Source organism: Macadamia integrifolia, chromosome 5 (genome assembly GCF_013358625.1).
Source record: "Macadamia integrifolia cultivar HAES 741 chromosome 5, SCU_Mint_v3, whole genome shotgun sequence".
Lineage (NCBI taxonomy): Eukaryota > Viridiplantae > Streptophyta > Magnoliopsida > Proteales > Proteaceae > Macadamia > Macadamia integrifolia.
In genome coordinates this window covers 12,253,654-12,273,732 of record NC_056561.1, presented here as the reverse complement: position 1 = coordinate 12,273,732, position 20,079 = coordinate 12,253,654, and the positions used below count along the sequence as shown (strand labels likewise).

Here is a 20,079-nt window from a genome sequence, read left to right as displayed (position 1 = left end):
TCTTTCTCTCTCTCTTTCGAGCATTTTATTGATGATAGAATCCTTCACCCAATGCCTTGATATCAAGCCACACCAACGTTGGAAAAAGAATCTCCATCGTCTTCATCCCCAAACTGTGAAAAGCAGCGGAGCTTCATCTTTGGATTCTCATTCTCCCTGCCTGAACCTTCAGAGGGCCCACACAGTCACCGAAATCCCCTACTCTCTGGCGATGGCTCGAACCTTTTCATGGTCAGTTGCGAGGTTGAGTAAGGCAATAGCAGCGGCAATTTGGACATCGTGAGAGGTGCCTTGCCGGAGGAGCGCCACCACCACCCTCCGCCCCAACAACCCCACTAGAGAAAGATCCCTATAACGTCATCCCCGTGCATAACCTCCTCCATGACCATCCTTCCCTCAGCTACCCAGAAGTCTGCACCGCCGCTGCAGCTGCCCTTCGTAACGTGGGAGATCTCCGCAAACCCCCCTTTGTAGTATGGCACGATGGCATGGATTTGCTGGACTAGCTTGGTGCTTTCTTCAGCTTCCAACGCGACAATGTTCTGAACCAGAGAGAGCACCTGGTCCTTCATATTGGAACCAATGGAACATTGTAGGCCTTCCATTCGCAGCCGAACAAACCTAGCAGATGACATTCGAGACCATCGCCTGGTTACCAATACTTTGACGGAGTTTTCCCCCTTCTTTCCTTCTTTAATCGCTTGATATACAAGAAACAATCTTCCTATTTCACGATCACAGCAAAATCTATCTTCTCCGTAACTGGTAATCTACAGCGTTTATCTGACAATCTTGAAACCTTCTCACTGATTAATTGGCCTCGCCAAACTTTAAATCCTACGAGTGAATATCACATTCCCATAGAATCCCACCACTAATTATTGCACTCCAGATTGATCCTGCCAATCAATACCATCTCCACATGTCGTTGAAGATCAGATATCAACTTCGGTTTGAATCCTGCCAATGAATACCCACTTGGGATCAATTCATATCCACACCTAATCTCTGTTAAGGAGAAGATCTCCATTGTCCTCCTATTTTGATTCTTGACTCGTAATTTAGATTTTGGAGTTTAGTGCTTGCAATTGGAACAAGTTAAACTGGAGCATTTATGTGGAACTATTTTGTTCAGTTAGAGAGGGTAAAGAAGAGCTTCGCAACATTTAACAACAATTCCACTGGAATTGTTTGCCAATAATTTCAAATGACGATGTTATACAGTGTAAACCGAGAAAGTGAGGGGTGTGGGTGGTGTGGAGGTGGTGGATCTTGTCCAGGATGATGGAGACTATGCATAAAAGGCGGCGAATGTGGGTTGCCGGAGACTATGTGAGTTGGATGGAGAAGTCGACGGCGAAATGGCTGTGGGGTAGATGATTTGTGGTGGGAATTATTACATGGGCATTTTAGGTACTTCACATTAAGGGTATTTTGGTATTTAAAATAAAATATAGTAGCTGACATCAACATATAAAGTATATTCCTTAACAGTGACTGACAGTAGGGGGTCTAAGTCTAATTTGGTGAAAGAGAGGGGATGTCCCTCTAATATTGGCATTCTTCAGGGAGTGGCGTTGTAAATTACCCTTATTTTATTTACTGTAGCACTTTTATCAGGGTCATTTCCTATAACCAAGCAGTTTCGGGTAAATAGTAGTTTGGTACTATTCATTCAAAAAATATTATTTATAAATAAATAAAAGAACATGGAGATAATAACATGTTGAATGTTTTCAATAAGAATAAATTTTGTGTCCGTGGTGAAAGAAGTTGTAACTTTACCTTTTGACCCTTTGGGTGCAACACAACTTCTCTCTCTACAAAGTAAAATTTGTCATTTCATATGAGTACTAGAAAAATGTGCAACATAATGACAGTTCTTGAAAATAACATAATAAAAAGTCATCCCCAAATTATTTTGAAAGCTTGTATTTTACAAAGAAATAACTTTCAAGAATAAGACGATGATAGAAAATGGAAAGTTAGAACTACTCATTCACCGCACGATGCACCTTTTTAATAATGAAAATATTCAAAAACATCTTGGCCTTTATTTCTTACAATCTTTTTGGATTGTTGTAGCAAAATATTTAAAAGGTTGAGATGGTGAGGTGTCAGAAAAAATATTTTTATCTATCTATTATTAGCTTCACTCATGCATTAAATAAGGACCCAATTTCCCGTCCACTTATGCATGGTGTTAAATATAGGAATTAGGATCAGTTTTGACTGATACTGATATGGATACAAATAGGTTGTATCAATATATACTAAACGGTTATTATGTATTAATTACTTTCCCTAAAAAAAATAATTTAGACAATTTTTTCTTTAATATTAATCATTACATCGATAAGATATTGTCCAAGTAACCACCTGATGCGGTAAAAATTGACCGGACGATCTTCCCTGCAGCTCCTTGTGCTTTGATCGACCTGCATAGAAGAGATGACAGGGGCGAGTCGGGCTGACTCGACGGGGGACTCTCTGATGCCTAAGTCAGATCTTTCCACAACAGATGCTCAAGAGAGCTTTTCCAGTAAAAGAAGTGAGTGATCGATCCCCTATGACGGAGGTTTACCTTGGTATTTATAGGTCGCTGATGGAGGGAGAGTGGGAGACTATTGTGAAGAGTCATGTTCAGGCGTAGAGTCCATGAGGGGAGTGGCTCTGTGATTCTAGGAATATTCTGGGTTCCAAGAAATATTTTGGGAATATTCTCCATTGATCTTGGAGGTGCAAGTCGTGAGAGGGGTGAATGCCTCTGATGATGTGTAGTGGATAGAGTCCTGCCTCCGTGATTAGGGATTACGTTCCTTGAATGTAAGAGTAGACTAGAGCACGTTTCTGGGTGCCTTGACTGTGCCGAGCCGAGGTGACTGGTATCAAGGCCTGATGGAGGGCCAAGGTGGCAGCAGGGCCTGATGGAGGGCCGAGGTGGTAGCATGGCCGGATGGAGGGTCGAGGTGGTTGCACGGCATGATGGAGGCTCGAAGTGGCAGCACGGTCTGATGGAGGGCCGAGGTGGTAGCACGACCTGATGGAGGGCCTAGGTGGCAGCATGGCCTGATGGAGGGTCAAGGTGGTAGCACCGCTTGATGGAGGGCCAAGGTGCTAGCACGGCCTGATGGAGGGCCGAGGTGGAAGCACGGCATGATAGAGGGCTAAGGTGCAGCATGGCCTGATAGAGGACCGAGGTGTAGTATTGGTCAAAATCGGTCCTTGCCCATGCTGCGGTTGGGAAGAAATACTCTCATCACCAGCCCCCGCTCTAGCCGTTCGGCTCGAACAACTAGAGCATTAAATTTCACTGATATTTTTGATCATGCGTCATCCACTCAGTGCAAAATACGCTCATTATGCCATGTGTCTCGGAGCCGTTACCTTACCTTTGGCGACGAAGAGACTACTCATGTCCGTCATTGATTTCGACAATATCTAACCGTTCATTCTCCACCGCCTTCTTCTATAAATAGTGTACATCTTTCCCAGAAGTCTTGTCGTTCAATCTTTTGATAAAGTCAGATCAACTAGCTCCCATCCTCAGCGCAAACTATCAAAGAGTTTCAGAGCAGCACGGTGTCATAAAAAGCGCTCCTTCTCGCTCATCCTTCCAAGTTTGTCCCGCAACAAGTAAGTACGATTATGGTTGTGACTCCTCGGTCCTCTGCTCAGCCTTTCGCATACCCTAGCACTAGCCCCAGAGATCCCAACATGGTGTCCGCACGTGATCCGGACTCACCCAACCAGACTCCCTTGACTACCGTGAGGCCTGGGGAAAATCACTCTGAGTGCCCCATTCCTGATTCTTTGTCCTCTAGTGATGACACTTCCAGCAGTCAGGGCTCTGACGATAGCTCGGGCTCTAATGGTAGCTCGGGCTTGGGCAGCAGCTCAGGCTCTAAGTCTGTGGAGGTGGTCTTACCAGAGATCATCTGGAGTAAGGCCAGGGGAGGCTCGACTACCTCAACTCAGCCCCCCAGTGCCGCAGTAGTAGGTACTCCGAGTGCGGGCCCCTAGGGTGCCGAAGTCCCTGAGGCCGACCAGGCAGAATCTGAGGGGGAAGGCTCTGCCTCCTCCTCTGGAGAGAAGAAGACCACGGTGAATACCCCAAGCATCCTGACGCCCAAGGTGCTCAACCTGATCTGGAGCCGATACGATATCCCAGATTACGTGGTGATGAGCATCCCATACGAGAACGAACGAGTGGACGCCACTGGGGATGAGGTTGCCATTTACGATGTGGCATTCCAGAGCAACCTGAGGATTCTTGTGCTCGGGCTGGTCAGCTCGGTCCTGGAACACTGGTGCCTCGCACCCAGCCAGCTGACTCCTAACTCATGGCGGACTGTTCTTGGCTTTGAGGTGTTTGTCTCGAAGCTGGGTAGAACCGCAACGCTGGATCTGTTCAGGAAGATGTTCTTAGTGAAGAGGCACACCTTAGGGTGGTACTACTTCACTAAGAGAGAGAGGGACGGTCCTTACAGCGACCTGAAGATGTTCCTCAACATGCCCTCCTCGATGAAGAAGTGAAAGGAGAGGTACTTCTACGTGGCAATGGAGGGGAACCCCTTCAAGAGCAGTTGGGTCAAGCCCACCCTATCTGTGCTGAACCAAGCACCCAAGCTCTCCCCAACTGACCTCCAAACATATCAAATGTGTTTGGGTGGGGAGGCTGTTGATGTTCACATGTTGTAGGATGAAGATTTCGTTCAGGAGTTTGAGCTGAGTGAAGTCCCTGGTGAGGGTTCGATCGAGTCCGGTTATTGTGGTTCAACTCAATTTTTTGATGTTTTAGCCTATTCTCAGTATTGATAAAGCTCGGTTCTTTCTCGTCTTGCAGTGGTTAATGTGAAGGTAGACAATAAGGTCCTGGCTGCGGTGGCAGTGGAGGCGAGGAAGAAAGATGCGACCGAGCAGGCTGCTAAGAAGGTCGGTGACAAGGGCAAGGCCGTGGCAAGCCCCAACTTGGGCATGAAGGTCCCCCCTCCCGTTGGCCTGGGCAACAAGTCCTCGGCCCTTATTATTGGGGGCAAGCATGGGGCTCCAGGCTCTGTGAAGGCGAAGAAACCAGCTGGCGCAGTAGAGAAGGCACCAGGGCAGACTGGCACACTTGACCGAGCTGGGGTAGGATCCGATTGCCAAAAAGGGAGGCGCTTGCCAATTGATGAGGGGCAGCACGAAAACCCTCCAAAGGTGGCTCAAATGGGGAAGCAGCCTGTAGACCCCTGGGTGGAACTACTGGAGAACGACACCATTCTGGACCCCTCGACAGCTTGGACTTGGTGCCACCATAGCCGTCCTAAGAAGGATGTTATCCGCGTGAGGAAGCTGCCTGACGTTGACTTCGCGGAGCAGGTCTACACCCGGATGGGGGACGTAAGTATTTCCCACCTCTTACCCTATGTATTTATTTGAGTTCCAGTATTCATGGCTCCGTTGGATAAATGCAGGCTTTCACTTATACGGTGGAGGCAGCCAGTCGGTTTGAGAATATGGCCGTTGCCCGCGAGAAGTTGGATGATGAGGTAAAGCACCTACGAGGGGAGCTTCATATGGCCACAGGCCAGTTGGAGAATGAGAAGAGAAAGGCCCGATCTGAGGAGCAGAGGGCGAAAGACCATGAGGAGAGGGCTAACAAGCTGGAGCGCGAGGTGGGTAAGTAGCTCAAGATCAACAACGGCCTTGTCAAAGAGAAAGACACACTCCAGAGTGAGCTAACCGAAGCTCAGGAGGCCAGCAAAAAGAAAGAAGTTGAACACTCAGCTTGGATTTTTGAGATGGAGAAGAAACATCAATCCGAGCTGGCTTCGAACGATGAGGTCGCCGCTGAGAGGTGGCTGAACTCTGAAGTTGGTCAGAAATGGCTAGTTGACGTCAACGTCTCCTCATTTCAGGCTGGCTCAGAAGACGCCATTTAGTTCGTCCTTCGCAAGATGCCTGATTATGATTTCTCTGAGTATGAGCAATGTGCACCTGCCCCAGCTCCCTTTGTATAGCTCGTTGGTCAGGCTGAGGTTGGTGAGGAAGTGACCCAAGCCGACCCTAAAGCTACCAAGTGATACAACTCGCTCCTTCCTGATCCAGACCCTCAGCTTCTGCAGTACTGATGTTGTGCTTCTCCTTTTTGCCTTGTTTATTTTTTTTTCCTTTTTCCCATTGTTGGAGTTGATATAACTTTTAAGGGTATCTTCCCTTCATTAATGGATTTTTTTTCCTCATTGTGTTTCTTCAATTTCTGTAAAGCAGTTCCATTTTTCAATTGAAGTTGATTCGGTCATGTGTGTCTTCGTATGGCGAAGCATCATACTTGGACCTGGACCGCAGTACAAGTATGCCTAATCCGGATTTGGGATTAAAGGTGCCGAACCGAAGCTAGTTCTCGTTGATGGTGCCGAGCTAGAGCTCATTCTTAGATGCTACCGAGCTTGAGCTCGGTCTTTGCCTTAGATGTTAAGGTCTTTGAGTCGCCAAACGTCTGGTCTTATGGTGCCGAGCTGGAGCTCGGTCTTAGTTGTTGCCGAGCTGGAGCCCGTTCTTTGTGCCTTAGTTGTTAAGGTCTTTGAGTCGTCAAACTAGGATCTGGTCTTATGGTGCCGAGCTGGAGCTCGGTCTTAGTTGCTTTCTAGCCAGAGCCCGTTCTTTGTGCCCTAGTTGTTAAGGTCTTTGAGTCTCTAAACTAAGGTCTGGTCTTGTGGTGCCGAGCTGAAGCTCGGTCTTAGTTGCTGTCAAGCCGGAGCCCGTTCTTTGTGCCTTAGTTGTTAAGGTCTTTGAGTCGCCAAACTAGGGTCTGGTTTTGTGGTGCCGAGTTGGAGCTCGGTTTTAGTTGCTGTCGAACTTGAGCTCGATCTTTGTGCCTTAGATGTTAATGTCTTTGAGTTGCCAAACTAGGGTCTGGTCTTGTGGTGCCGAGCTGGTGCTCAATCTTAGTTACTGTCGAGCTCAGTCTTTATGCCTTAGATGTTAAGGTCTTTGAGTCGCCAAACTAGGGTTTGGTCTTGTGGTGCCGAGCTGGAGCTCGGTCTTAGTTGCTGCCGAACTTGAGCTCGATCTTTGTGCCTTAGATGTTAAGGTCTTTGAGTCGCCAAACTAGGGTCTGGTCTTGTGGTGCCGAGCTGGAGCTCGGTCTTAGAAGAGTTAGATATTTGAGAGAAGCTTCATAGTATATTGTTGTGTGGTATGCACTTGGGACAAATATATTGCTTCGAAATAGAATCTAATCCTCTCTGTTATAAAAATTGAATAACTGAGATATGGAAGCTAAGGTGCTGAAAGTATAAAATCTACAAGACTAACACCCAATCGATGGGATTTCAATGCGATCTACTGATAAAACTGTCTACTGGTAAATTCTTTTTGAGATTTTCAACATTCCATGCCCTTGGTATAGCTGTACCCCCCTGAATCTGTAAGTGGTATGTACCGGGGCGCACCACTTTAGAGACTATGTAAGGGCCTTCCCAGTTCGTGCTAAGCTTGCCTTCACTTATTAGGTCTACTGCAGCTATTTTCCTAAGGACCAAGTCACCAACTATGAATCCCTGTGGTTTGACCCTTCGGTTGTGATACTGCCATACTTTTTTCCTGTAGGTTTCATTTTGTACAAGTGCTTCTTCCTGAACTTCGTCTATGAAGTCGATGTTTGCTTGGAGCTCAGCTTCGTTCTGTGAAGCTTCGAACACTGTTGATCAGAACGAGGCTTGGGTTACCCCCATAGGGGTTAACGTTTCAGTCACGTATGCCAACTGGAACGGCGTCTCTCCTGTGGGGGTCCGAGTTGAGGTGCAATAGGCCCAAAGTACACTGAGTCGCTGGTCTGCCCAGTTCTTCTTCTCCTAGTCCAGCCTTTTCTTTATTCCATCTAGAAGTATGTGGTTGGATTTTTCTGCCTGACCGTTCGATTGTGGGTGTGCTACAATAGTGTTTCAAAAATCGATATTAAAGTTACTGCAGAAGAGCCTGAATTTTCGATTGTCGAATTGTCGTCTATTATCTGTGACCAACACCTTTAGGACACCATCGCGGAATATGACGGCGTCCCTCATGAACTTCTCCATTGCCTACTCAGTGATTCTGGCTAGGGGACGTGCCTCCACCCATTTAGCGAAGTAACCAATAGCGACAATCAAGAATTGGACACCCCCTTTTCCTTTCTTGAACTGTCATAGAATATTCATTCCCCACATTGTGAACAGGATCGGGTAGATCATGAAACTAAGTTTTGTAGCTGGGACGTGTGGTATTGGGGTGTGTACCTGACACTTAAAGCATAGTCGGATGAACTTCATTGCATCTTGTTGCATGTTTGGCCAGTAGAATTGGCATAGCACCTTGTAGGCCAATGCCATTCCCCCGATGTGTCCCCCACAAATTCCTTCGTGGACTTCACAAAGAGTCTCTTCAGCTTGGTTCGGGGGCAGGTACTTCAGCAGGGCCCAGGATATTGTCCTTTTGTAAAGTACTCCACCCTGGAGGGTGTATTTGGCTGCTCTCCTTTTGACTGCCCTTGCTTCTATTTGATCTCCTGGGAGATGTCCGTCATGCAAATAGTCCACGATGGGATCCATAAGCTTGGCTCAAATTTCTGTGTATTGCTGCACAACAATTCTTGCTCATAGGTAGGTTGGTCTAGTACTTCAAAATATATCGTGCTTGCACAGTCCCCGAGTTCTATTGTAGCTAGTTTGGAGAGGGCATCTGCTATTGCATTTTCCTCCCGTGGGATCTGTACCATCGTGAATATGTTAAAGTTGGTCACCAGATGATGTACTTCTTTCAAATACTTGGCCATTCTCTCTTCTTTGCCACGTATTGGCCATTGACATGGTTCACGATTAGTTGGGAGTCACTATGTGCGACCAAGTCGTCTGTCATTACCGCCTTCGCCAATTTGATTCCAGCAATCAGGGCTTCATACTCTGCTTCATTATTTGTTACGGGGAATGCAAATCTAAGGGCATATTGTATCGTGAATTCCTCAAGGCTTTTCAGCACAAGTCCTATGCTGCTCCTTGTTGTGGTGCTGGATCCATCAACAAAGAGCTCCCACTTTCTGTTCAGCTTGGCCTCAGGTTCTGCCGCTTCTTCGATTTGTGTACATTCTACTAGGAAATCAGCCAGCGCTTGGCCCTTGATTGCGCTTCTTGGTCAGAATTCAATGTTGTGCTCACTTAACTCGACAACCCAACTTACCATATGTCTCGCTACACTGGGGCTGTGAAGTGACTTTCTCAGCGATTGATCAATTAGTATAGCAATGGCGTGTGCTTGAAAGTAGGGCCTCAACTTCTTGGCTGTCACGACCAACGTCAATGCAAACTTCTCAATCTTTCAGTACTTGTCTCCACTTCCAGGAGCATATGACTTACATAATAGATGGGCTTTTGGGTCTTTGCCTCTTCTCGCACGAGGACTGCGCTAACGGCTACCGCGGAGGTAGCGAGATAAAGTTGTAGCTCCTCACCGAACTCTGGCTGGCTCAGCAGAGGGGGCCGGGTTAGGCAGGCCTTGATTTCATCGAAAGCTACTTCGCATTCCTCTGTCCAGTGAAATTTTTGTTGACCTTTTCCACCTTTTAGTAGCTTGAAGAACGGAAGGCACCTATCCCCAGCTTGGGACAAGAACCTGTTAAGTGCGGCCTGGCACCCCGTCAGTTTCTGAACTTCGCGAATGTTTCTTGGTGGACGCATCTCATGAATGGCTTCAATTTTTGAGGGGTTTGCCTCTATCCCCCTTTGCGACACTAGAAAGCCCAGGAATTTCCCAGAGGTTACTCCAAATGCGCACTTGGTTGGATTTAGTCTCATCTGGTTCTGCCACAGGACATTGAAAGCTTCCTTCAGGTCTAGCACATGATCAGTGCCTTTCGCACTCTTGACCAACATATCATCAATGTAAACTTTCATATTTCTTCCGATCTGGCTTTGAAACATCGTATTCACCATCCTCTGGTAAGTGGCTCCAGCATTCTTTAGGCCAAAAGGCATTGGAGTGTAGCAGTAGCTGCCCTGAGTGGTGAGGAAGGCAGTTTTCTCCTCATCTTCCACTTTCATCTTTATCTGGTTGTAGCCAGAATATGCGTCCATGAAGGTCAGCATCTCATGGCCTATAGTCGAGTCTATGAGGGAGTCAATCTAAGGCAAAGGGTAGTAGTCTTTGGGACAGGCCTTCGGGTACTTTACTTCCCATTGGACTTCGGAACCATAACCACATTGGCTAGCCAGGTTGGGTACTTTACTTCCCTCACAAACCCCGCTGCTAGGAGTTTATCAACCTCCTCGTTGATGATGGTGTTCCACTCAGTCGTGAAGTTCCTGCGCTTCTGTTGGACAAGCTTGAAGTTAGGGTTAACATCCAGACTGTGCTCAACTACGGTCCTGGAGATGCCTAACATATCAGAAGCTTTTCACGTGAAAATATCAGAGTTTTCACTAAGGAAGTTCAAAATTTCATCGCGGCGTTGGGAGCTAAGCAGTGATCCGAGCTGAACTATTTTTGACTGCTCGGCCTCAGTGATTGGGACAGTAAGTAGCTATTCAACTGGCTCGGCTCGGGTCAGGAGGCTTTCATCTCGGCAATCAACAATTTCTACCATACATGCTAGGCTCGAGCACGGTTTCTTGACAGATTTTATGAAGTTGGCATAGCATTCCGGGGATTCTTTCTGGCTGGACTTGCATTCACCTACTCCATTACTGGTGGGAAATTTGAACTTCATGTGCTTAGTGGACACAATCGTCCCAAGACCATTGAGATCAGGTTGGCCAAAGATGGCATTATAGGGTGAGGCGATCTTGGCGACTATAAAAGAGACCATGGTAGTGGCTGCATGAGCTCCCTGTCCGATAGTTACAAGTAAGTCAACAACTCCTTCTAGCTCTGCTGGCATACCTGAAAATCCGTACAAGGGTCCTGGGGCTGGTTTTAAGTCCCCGGTGCCAAGCCCTAGTTTTATGAAGGCTTCGTATGACATAAGGTCAACGGAGGCTCCCGTGTCCACTAGGACCCTGTGAAAGGGGTGGTTGGCCACCACTAATTGAACCACGACATCGTCGTTGTGAGGCCAATTCAACTCTTTTAGATCTCTGTCAGAGAATGTAATGGGCAGATCTGTTCTGAGGGGTTTGACAGGTTGTTCCGTGATGCATACGAACCGCGCGTGGGCTTTGGCTTTTCTGACTAATTCTGCCGTGGGTCCACCTATGATTGTTAGGATGGCTGGAGCCATGGGCTGGTTATCTTAAGCGTTAGCTCGGTCCGTGGCTGGGTCCTTGGACGGGTCGGTCCTATCTCGGCTCGGCCTGGCATCGTGTCTCCTCGACTCGGGCTAGTTCCCACCATATTTCTAATTCAAATACTGGCTAAGGTATCTAGCCTTGATGAGCTCATCAATTTTCCTTTTCAGAGACTTGCAGTCTTCAGTGTTATGTCCATGGTCTCGGTGGTATCGATAATACCGATTGGGGTTATTCTCTTATGGTTTAGCTGTCATTGGCCTGGGTCAGTGAAAATACTTCTGATCTTGGATCTCTAAGAGTAGGTTTGTTCGGGAACATTCAAGCTCATATCGCTCAGGTTCAACTCTGTCAAGCGACCGATCTGTTTTGTTCTTCTTCAGCTCGCGAGAGTCGTCCCTAGGCCTTATAGTCATTTTCTTCTCCTTCTTCGACTGATCACCCTTATCAGCTATTCCTCTGGCAGCCAGAACTTCCTCCATATTGGCTTATTGATTGCACCTTCTTATTAGTTCGGACATTATTTCTGGTAAGTCGAGGGCCAGAGACTGGACCAGATCATAGTGCATTACCCCGTTGCACAATGTGTTATACGCCACTCCTTCCGGTAGGTTTTTTACCTCCAGTGTCACCTTGGTGAATCGGTCAAGGAACTCCATTATAATCTCTCTTGCTCCTTGCCTCATGTTCATCACGTTTTGCGTAGTTTGTTTCTGCTTCATACTTGCTTGAAAATGTGTGAGAAACGCTCTTGTCAGCTCTTCATAACTGCAGATGGACCGTGGTTGCAAGTTCGACATCCACACCAACGTAACTCCTTTTAATGAGGCTGCAAAGGCTCAGCAGAAAATGGCGTCTGACCTACCATGAATCGTCATGGCCGAGCTGTAGTACAGCAGATGATCATAGGGATTTGTAGTACCATCATATCCATTGAAGATGGGTATCACGAAATTTGGGGGCAGCTCGGCATCTATCAATTCATCGGATAGTGCATTATGGGTCGGAGTTACAGTTATGTCGGTCAGGTGCCTTTGCCTCTACATTCCTTCAACTCGCTCAGTGAGGCACTAGATGCGGCTCTCCAGGTCATCCCTTCTCTCCTCTGCTCTGTGATCTGAGGATCGGCGTGCCCTTTCACCTCTTATGGGGCTTTTTCCTCAGCCTTGGTGACCACTAGGTCCATCCTGACCTTACCGTGATACATCTCTGGTCAGCCTGGTGGGCGAGTCCTGATCCCCAATGGGTTGATCTCGCCGAGCTGTCCTCTGAGAATTTTCTCGTTCTTCTCTGTGTAGACACACGCTTCTAGTGAGTCTTTGAGGTGACAACTGACGTCTTCCTACTTGAGGTGGGGATCTACAGACATCATGTGTCTCTGGGCTTCGATGACGTGTGAAACGATGAGATCTCTTATTCTGGACTGGAACGGGACCTTGCCTGTGCCCATCGATAGGAGAGCGGGGTAGTACCGAGTGAATAGTTTCTGATGTTCTGGCCGTGACACTGTTGTTAAGAGATTCATCATTGAGATGTCTGCCCTGAACAGGCTTAGGTGGCTGAGTTGAACTAGTCCGTGGCACTAGAAGTGCCGAGCCGAACTAGCATATGAAGTCCCTCACCAGTGTGTTTATAGCTAGTAGCTGCAGCTGTAAGCTCTGCATCTGCTCTTCCATGTTCAGGTGAGTTACTCGGGATGATGGGATATGACGAGATAGCTGAGGGTTTTGTTCACGCTGATCCCCTTCTCCCTGGGTAACTTGCGCATCAGGCCTGGCTTGCTGGGGTCCTTGTGGAGGGGTCTCTGCTGGGACGTTTTCCTGCTCTGCCATTAGTGGTAAAGGGGGATGTCCAAGTGGTAATTTGCGGGTGGATCTTGCTCGCGTTGTTGTTGAAGAAACAACCTTCTCACTCCTTAATTGCATTGGTCCAAGATGACTTTTTGTAATTGATTCCCAAGAACGGCACCAATCTGATGCGGTAAAAATTGACCAGACGATCTTCCCTACAGTTCCTGGTGCTTTGGCCGACCTGCACAGAAGAGATGATAGGGGAGAGTCGGGCTGATCCGACGGGGGACTCTCCGATGCCTAAGTTAGATATTTCCACAACAGATGCTCAAGAGAGCTTTTCCAGTAAGAGAAGTGAGTGATCGATCCCCTATGATGGAGGCTTACCTTGGTATTTATAGGTTGCTGATGGAGGGAGAGTGGGAGACGATTGTGAAGAGGCCTCTTCAGGCGTGGAGTCCTTGAGGGGAATGGTTCTGTGATTCTGAGAATATTCTGGGTTTCAGGGAATATTATGAGAATATTCCTCATTGATTTCGGAGGTGTAAGTCGTGAGAGGGATGGACGCCTCTGATGACGTGTAGTGGATAGAGTCCTGCCCCCGGGATCAGGGATTACGTTCCTTGAATGTAGGAGTGGACGAGAGCACGTTTCTGGGTGCCTTGACTGTGTCGAGCCAAGGTGACTGATATCACAGCTTGATGGAGGGCCGAGGTGGAAGCACGGCCTGATGGAGGGCCGATGTGGTATCACGACGTGATGGAGGGCCGAGGTGATAGCACTACGTGATGGAGGGCCGAGGTGGCAGTATGGCCTGATGGAGGGCCGATGTGGCAGCACGACCTTATGGAGGGTCGAGGTCGTAGCATGACCTGATGGAGGGCCGAGGTGGTAGCATGACTTGATGGAGGACCGAGGTGGTAGCACGGCCTGATGGAGGGTAGAGGTGGAAGTACGACCTAATGGAGGGCCGAGGTGCAGCATTGGTCAGGACCGATCCTTGCATGTGCCGCGGTTGGGAAGAAATACCCTCATCATCGGCAATTCAATATCAATATTTGAAAATATGCTCCCATAGTTAAGGAAGTACTATCGAATGCCCAAGTGGAGGGGTAGTTTCAAACCCAAAAACATAGGAGTCGAGAGTTGATGATTGGACAAGAGACCCTTCACTAATGGTGAGGGGATTTTTCCTAAAACTTTTATTAAGGATTGAAGACTTGAAGTTCTCTACGCTAATGTGAAGAAGAATTTCAACGCCTACTCTTACAGATACCATCATATTGCATTTGGAGGAGCAATAAAGGATGATAATCTAATGATGAGGTAAGAATAATTACATGATCACATCACGTGTGAAAATCGATTTTTCTTCTCCACAATTGAAGGAAAATATAGTTTTTAAAATAAAAAGACATTGATTATCATAGAGATATAAAGATGCTTCTCAAAATTTTGTTCTGGAAGTCTTAGTGCTCGGATGGTATGTAAAAAAAAACCTACCGATGAATAGTAAATGAGTATTATCCTTTGTTCCATGCCTAAATCATTATACCTACTCAAAATGTTGCCTTGGTCCAGAATTACAATCTTCAAATTGAAAGATTCTAATCTAGTGACTCCCATGAGAGGTGGTCCACCTTATTGAGATCCTTTGGCAATCGAATGTTGATCGGTTTAAGATGTATAAGTATTGCTATACAATCGACCCAAAAAAAAAACGTATTTTTATACAAATTGTAAGTGGCAAGTCGTCCACCTACACATGGCCAACAACGAGGACCTCCTCCCCTAGTGGGACCACATGTAGTACCGCAAAATCAATCCAAAGAAATTTTTTCTGCTGCAATCCTACATGGCAGATCATTCCCTCAACACTTGATCCTATCCATCCATTACATTAAAAAAATAAGTTTATTGTCCCCACAAAGCAAGACGAGCTAGTGAAGTGTTGAATGTACATCTTTTATCTATACCGTCGATGCATCATAAACATTTTCAGTAGATATACATGAGATCCAGACATGCAAAGGATTTTTTTTTTTAGCAAAGATTACATCATGCGGGAGGACATCTTTTCGACCGTTAGCTGGGACGCTGGAAAATGTGACGAAATACCAAGAAACCAAGGTATACAATAACGCCATACACTTCATATTCAGACCGTCCGATGACTCCGATCAGAATCTTTTCCTTACAAGAATATTACAATTTTTATCGAGCGGTATCATGTACATATTAACATCCTTAACGTAGACTGACGTCATACTCAAATATTCCCCGCTGCTATAAATACCCCTGATATCCCACCAAATTTACAGTCCAACTACTTCCATTCTTTTCTTCTGTGCTTCTACTACAAATCCTTCATCTTTCTGTCCGAAATTTTCAATCAGTCTCTGGTTTTTCGTGCCTCTCTCTCTCTCTCTCTCTCTCTCTCTCTCTCTCTTATCGTTCAAGAATCAAGAATAACAGATCAAGATGGATTCCCATATATAAAGGGAGCCGTCGAAGCTAAGCGAGAAAAGCACGGAAATCGGAAAGCTAATGAAAAGGTGTCTTTCTCATTTCTTCTCCGTTTCTTCCTCCTCCATTTCTGTTGTTTTTGTTTTCTTTTTCTGTTTTCTTCTCATCTAACACTGCGGAAGTTAAATTTTAAACGAAGTTCTTGGGGAACGTTAAATTTAGTGAAGTCGATATTTTTGATTCAGTGTAAGATTAGTATCAGCCTATCGGGATTATATTATTTTGTTATTATTTTTTGAAATTTGTTGGTGATCAAATGTGGTTGCAGATATTTCAGGCGCCGTATGATAAATTTAGTGGAGGTTTTTTGAGCCGTTATTAAATTTAGTGAAGCTTTATCCTCTGTCTTGTTTTGTAGAATTATTGTTATTATATTTTGGGAATTAGATGATGCAGAAATTTAGAAGGAAGAGGGGAGGAAAAGATTGAAAATGAAGAAGGTTTGTTTGTTATTTGATTATATAGCGGTAGTTTTAATTTAGTGGTTATGGTTCTGTGGAGCTAATTGATTTTGTTAATTAGCGGTTGCTGTCATTTCTGGTTTTTCTGCAATTAGTGATTATCTTTTATTATTTTTAATTTAGAGTCGAAGATGGGCAGATTTCTGGTTTTTTTTTTTTTTCTCTTCTCCTTTCAAGTTTTGGTTCCTAGATATCGTCTCCTTGGTCTCTGTCAAATTGCTGTTTGTGTTCTTCTGTTTGGTAGTTATATGTCGTTTAGCAGATGTTTCATACAGAGGTACGCAAATGGTGTTTGAAACTTTCTCTGTTTTTGTCAATACATTATTATGATTATCATTCTATGAACTTTCTTTTTCATTCTGGGACTTTTATGGAAGATGGATTCTTTTCCCCAAGTCTTGGATGCAGATAGATTGCTGGTGTGTAAGGTATAGTTTTTTTCCTCCCCTAAGTTATCTTTGAGAAGATAGGCTCTTTGGTCAGGTTTTTCTGTATCTTCTAACTGATAATGTATACCCCTCTGTAATAGTTCAATGTACAGGGCATTCTCAGCTGTGAGTGGATAAATTGATAAAACTTATGTGATTATATTAACTTACATTCTCAGAACGTAGGTGTTTCTTTAGTAATGTTGTATCCGAGAATTGAAGCTTTGGAGAAAAGTTAATTCCTTCTGAAAGAAAAGAGTTTTAAGGGTCCTTGTCTATGTGTTTTTGTGTCCATATGCTTGGCCTTCTTTGAAGGAGAAGAGTCAATTTGTGTTTGTGCCTCATATATTGGACTATTTCACAAAGTTCCAACTGGGAACTGATTTAGTATGGACTGGCAGTGTCCATGTGGAGTTTAAGGCTCGTTAAGCCTTCTTTTATTTTCTGACGTACTGCAGCTGTTAGCGACAACTTTCCTGCCACGATTATTATGCTGCATTTTTGAGTTGGTTGCGATTCTTTTCCGATATTTCAACAAGTATTTCTATAGATATGCTCTTGTAGCTTTTTTTTGTTATTTCCTTTACCAGAAGTATGTGCTTTATTGTTTCTTACTGTTGTTTTCTGCTTGATGCTGGAATAAAATCCTTATAAACAACACACTGGCTTCTGTTGGGAAATAATCAAGTGCTTCTAGTCCTTGTGGCCAGAGTAAAGCATTAACTTAGGGTAAAATGAGTTACCAATTTTTCAGTCCATAGAGCGTGACGCTTAGAACTTGATGTTGTACTTCAAATATCTTCCACGTTCTCATTGAGCTTCTTTTCAAATTTGCACCTTGGTACTGTAGATAAAATATTATTTTGCTAAGGAAAATTTGCAATTCAATGTCTCTGATACAATGCCAGCCTGGCATGACATGATGAGTGTCACATTTCAGCTAGACGGATTTTCCTTAGAACTTTATATATTGTTCAGATGTTGTGGTAATACACCTTGATTTCTATGGATACCTTGTCAGATGCTTTATTCCTCTCCTGTCGGATCACTTGTATATGCTGTTCCTTTGAATGAAGTACTGCTTCCATACCAATGCATGGAAGCTTCGTATAGAGGTAATAGTTTGTAGACTCTGGCAAATGTAAAGTAGCTCAGACCTTTTAGGATCTTCTTTGACAACCCTAGAACACATGGAGATGCCCAGAAAAAGTGACTTGGTAACCAGATACTGGGTTTTTCATAGCGTATAACTATATATGTTTCCTGAAGATATCATTTTGGGAAGGAGTTTTTGATATAGTCTCAGTTCTCTTTACTTTGCTGTTTTTTGTTAAGTCACGAGAGATGCAGTTACAGTTTTTTAAGCTATGATAGGAATTGTTTTATTAATGTGTTTTGTAGATTAATCTGTAATGAAAATTGTATTGCAGAAGCATAGTGAATGAGGAATTCAAACACCCAGGTGCCCCCCCCCCCCCAAAAAAAAAAAAAAAAAGGGTAAGCATATGCATCGTTCAGAAAAATGTATCAAGAAAAGGAGAAAATTTAATACTCCAAACCAAATATTGCCAATTATTCTCAACTTTGAAACCTGAACACCTAGGTATTCTTTCTCCGATGCTGTCTATTCCATGGATCAACCAATTGATGTGCGCATATATTGAGCATTTACTCTGTCATAGATTAACTGATTCATCTTCATCTAAATTCCCCAAAGAATAGCATGGAAGACATCTTCTATCACCCCCATCCCTGTTTCTCAAAGTTAAAACTGAAAGAACCCAAGTCCAATAAGAAATCCATGTCTCCTGGGTTCCTGAATCAACTCTGAACAAACAGTGGAAGTAGGCCAAAAATCACTTTCTCTATGTCACAGAAAATGTGGAGATGTTTAGGCTTACTTATTTCATAGAACACACCTTCTGCCCCGCTTGCAACCTCTAGCTTAAAGATAATCTATAAGAGGGGGAAAAAAAGAAAGAAGGGAAAACTGTCTACCTTGAAGATGGTCAAGAGTGAATAGCTTATAATTTCTTTAAAGATTAGTCAATAGAATAATCTCAATAAAGGTCTCAAAGCTGGAGTTTACAACCTATTTTCAACAAACAATGAAGGTTTTCTGACTCCATGTTTTCTGCATCATTGAAAACTGGATTGAAAATATCGGGTTTGGAAATACACAACCTGCAGTTAGAGCATTTTGGTATCACTCCTGATGTCTAGAGTAGTCTCTTAGGAAGCACTTTCTTTGTTTCCCCTTATTTTTTTTTCTAATTCTTTTGGGAGGGGGTGCAATTTTAGGGATCTCTTCTACGATTCTTACAAGTGATTCTTGCAGTTAACAAATACTTACTGTAGGTGGTTCGCACACCAATTGAGGAGGTGATTCTTGGGATGAGAACATAAAAGTCTTGCTTCAAAGTACAACTTTCAAAAGAATGAAAAATCCAAGAATCAGTATTGGAAAAGAATTCTAGTCAGAATAACTTGGGAGAAGGAAAAAAATTCTCCCTCAGATCCACTCTGAAGAAGTGTGGTCCCAACTTCCCCAAATTGGTTCAAATTCAAACCCTAATTTAGGGAAATATGGCAATAAGGCTTTCTGGAATATAGTATGTATGTATAAGGAACAGATATAAAACTCAGAAATTTATTATGATTTCAATAAAGAAATCCGATGAGGACATAATGAGTACCAAAACAGATTTCTAGAATGGAGAATAACAGATTTCAGATTTGGGAAATAGATAGAAATTGATTAATTGAATAAAAGGACAGAACAAGGAAGTGTGGGGCAATTGATAAATCAGAACGGGGAAGATTTGAGGGGGTTTGGGCAAAAATTGATATCTAGTAAAATACAAAGTAGATAGGCCAGAAATTTGGTCAATTCTCCTGTGTGGTCTGTTCTATTAAAAAAAAAAAAAAGATCCCTCTAGTTGAATAGAAGGGGCAATAAATAATAGGGAATATGACAGAAAGAAGGGCAGTGTATATGGGTATGTAAATAGATGCAAGTGATCAGATTTAATAATGAACTGAAACATATTTATGGAGTTCCAGATCAAACTAAGAACAGAAACAGTAAAAATTGTGAAATTGATTGAACAAAAGAATGGGGAAGGAAGTATTGTAGGGAGAGAGAGAGTAAAACTGACGTGATAATAGAGAAATTTGGACCTGATTAGAATTTTACTGAAGAGAGAGAACTTGAGGGTAAATAAGCAACCACGCCGGCCTTTGCATGGCAGAACTACCATGCCAAAAGTGAACTTTATTTCTTCTCAAAAACTGTAAATGAATGGAGGTTACATCTTCTTTTACAGACTCTAAAGTAAGAAACCAACTCAGACTTGGACTCTACAAACCTGTAAATGAATGGAGGTTAAACCTTCTGGAAATAATTTCGTAGAAATCCTTTTCTGGAGAATACTTACAGTTACATACAGTCAAGTTTTTTTTTTTTTTGATAAGTAATACAGTCAGTCAAGTTAATCCTATTTAACTTATCCAAAAAAAAAAAAAAAGTTAATCCTATTTGAAATGATTTTGCTTATACCTTCCTTGCTTCATTGCAATTGTGTTGAAATAGGATAAGAACATTTATCTTGCCTCTTCAGTTGTTACAAAACATATC

The 20,079-nt window shown here is 44.1% G+C and overlaps 1 protein-coding gene across 1 annotated transcript in view; it reads left to right on the top strand.

Moving 5' to 3' along the window:
- The first annotated feature begins 15,349 nt into the window (after positions 1-15,349).
- LOC122080034 overlaps positions 15,350-20,079 on the top strand; it is a 52,511-nt gene continuing 47,781 nt past the window's right edge. The window contains exon 1 of the mRNA XM_042646890.1: positions 15,350-15,582. The gene's annotated coding sequence lies outside the window, so the exon portion shown is untranslated. The remainder of the gene's footprint in view (positions 15,583-20,079) is intronic.